Source organism: Triticum aestivum, chromosome 1B, assembly GCF_018294505.1.
Source record: "Triticum aestivum cultivar Chinese Spring chromosome 1B, IWGSC CS RefSeq v2.1, whole genome shotgun sequence".
NCBI classification, from domain to species: Eukaryota; Viridiplantae; Streptophyta; class Magnoliopsida; order Poales; family Poaceae; genus Triticum; species Triticum aestivum.
Genome location: NC_057795.1, coordinates 505,103,249 through 505,105,488, shown reverse-complemented (window position 1 = coordinate 505,105,488; position 2,240 = coordinate 505,103,249). Strand labels below are relative to the sequence as shown.

At 40.0% G+C, this 2,240-nt stretch overlaps 1 pseudogene; it reads left to right on the top strand.

Moving 5' to 3' along the window:
- The first annotated feature begins 906 nt into the window (after window positions 1-906).
- LOC123079216 (uncharacterized) lies at window positions 907-1,948 on the top strand (annotated as a pseudogene).
- Window positions 1,949-2,240: the final 292 nt, after the last annotated feature.

Below are 2,240 nucleotides of genomic sequence, written 5' to 3'. Positions count from 1 at the left end.
TACATATGTTCTTGCTGGATGGGAGGGATCAGCTCGTGATTCTTATGTGCTCCAAGATGCCCTATCACGTCCCAATGGCCTTTAAATACCAGAAGGTGGGATTCTAACCCATGGCTTCAAACTAAAACTTTCTTTAATTCTTAGCTAATGTGTTAGCATCATCATGATGTAGGTAAATATTTCCTAGCGGATGCGTGATATGCTGCACGACCTAGTATACTACCCCCAAACCGTGGTGTCCGATATCACCTAAAGGAATATAGGGGAAGTAGAGAGCCTGAGAACCCAAGGGAATTATTCAACCATCGCTATTCCTCACTTAGAACAACCGTCGAAACAACATTTTCTACCTTGAAGAATCGATTTAAAATATTTGCAAGTCAGCCATTCTTCCCTCTCAAAACACAAGTAAAATTTGTGTTTGCTTGTTGTGTGCTCCATAACTGGATCCTAGATGATGGTCCTGATGAATATGTCTATGATGATGCTACTTGGTACTCGGCCCTTCCACGGAGTGGACGACACCGTCGTGACGTTTACCAAGAGAGCCAGGCATGGGCACACAAAAGGGATGTACTAGCTCAAAAAATATGGGGGGATAACTTAGCAGCTCAAGATCAAGATGATTAAGAAGTTAGTATATAAGGCCGATGTTAATGGGTTTTATTTTAGGTTCCATTCAGTCTGTTTGAAACTAGAGTTGTGTCATATTTCTATGTATCAAACATGAGTGTTATTTTGTTACATTTGGTCGTTATGTTTGTGATTCATGTGAAACTATGTTGGCTGTACCTATGTAAACTTATATAACTTATTTTCTCTTCAGTAAAATTGTTGGTTATTTCATGCTTATTTGCCTCATTTATTATCTTTTAATTAAAATGGCTCACTGTATGAGAAACAACGATGGCTAAGGGAAAGGGGAAGGCTGATGGTGATGGGTGCTCTCGTGAGAGGACTATTTCCTAGGCTAATGATCAGACCAAGTTTCTGTTGGATTGGTGCATTGAATATATGAAGGAACAATATGCAGGATTTAGGTTCAGGAAGCATCATCTTATGAAGTGTGTTGATGCTATAAATAGAAAATTTGCTATGGGGGTGACACTTCCTCAAGTTGATCGGGCACTACAAAGAAAATTGGAAGTACATTGCCGCCGTAATTAGCAAGAGTGGCAATGTTTTTGATGATATTAGATGTGTGGTAACTATCTTCGAGTCTGAAAATTCTTGCCTCAATCTACGTATAATTTATAGTTTCTATTTCAAACTCAATTCGGCTAATTTAATTAGGATCTTAATTTGTGTGTGCTTATAATGCAGGATAGAGCAAGGCACTTGCTTTCTAAGCCCATCAAGTTCTACTATGAGATGCATGAGCTATTCACAGGCACTAGTGCTGATGGTTCTTTGGCCATGGACCAGCATACATGCACAATTGATTCTGATGACTCGGACAATGATGAAGGGTTGTATGACCTTAACTACTATCCATAGTGTGAGGTCCCTCTTGAGGAGGATTCTGACACTTTGCCAACAACACACTGTCCCTAAAAGACCTCCAGTACCTGTAGGTGGTGATAATTCATCATCTAGCACTAGCCAAGTTGGTAAGAAGCGCCCAAGAGGTAGCAGGTCATCCATTAAGAAGCCACCAAAAACCAAGAGTCGTTTTGTGGAGTCCGCTAAAGAAATCAACTCTACATTGAGGTCACTCCAGCAATCCCTTGCTGCCGCTCCTCCTCTAATGCCCCAAGTTGTTGATCCTTATGCTACTTTATGGAAGAGGTTGGAGGAACTCCCACTTACCACAGATCAAAGAGTCGTTGTTGGTGTGCACTTATCTTGCAAGGACAATGAAGGTTTGCGTGGTTGGTTATGTAGTGCAAGTGACAAAACTTTTGAAACATGGGTTTGGAAGTTCTTTGCTGACAAAGATCATGTTTAGAAGAGCAACCTGTTAAGTTCTCTAGTTGCTAACTTGTGATGTCTAGAAGTTAGCAAATTGTGAAGTTTAGAAGATGGCAACTTTTGGTATTTAGGAAAATGATAACATGTGATGTGTCTGCTTGCTGCCTTTCGGAGTTGAACTTGTGCTATGACTATTGCTTTTGGGAAGTAGATCTTTTGATGTGTAGTGAAACACTTTAATGTAACTTGGCTGGAACTTGTGCTATTGCTATGACTATTATTTGACTTTATAATGATGGCTGGAACTTGCATGTATCTATCTTATTTTC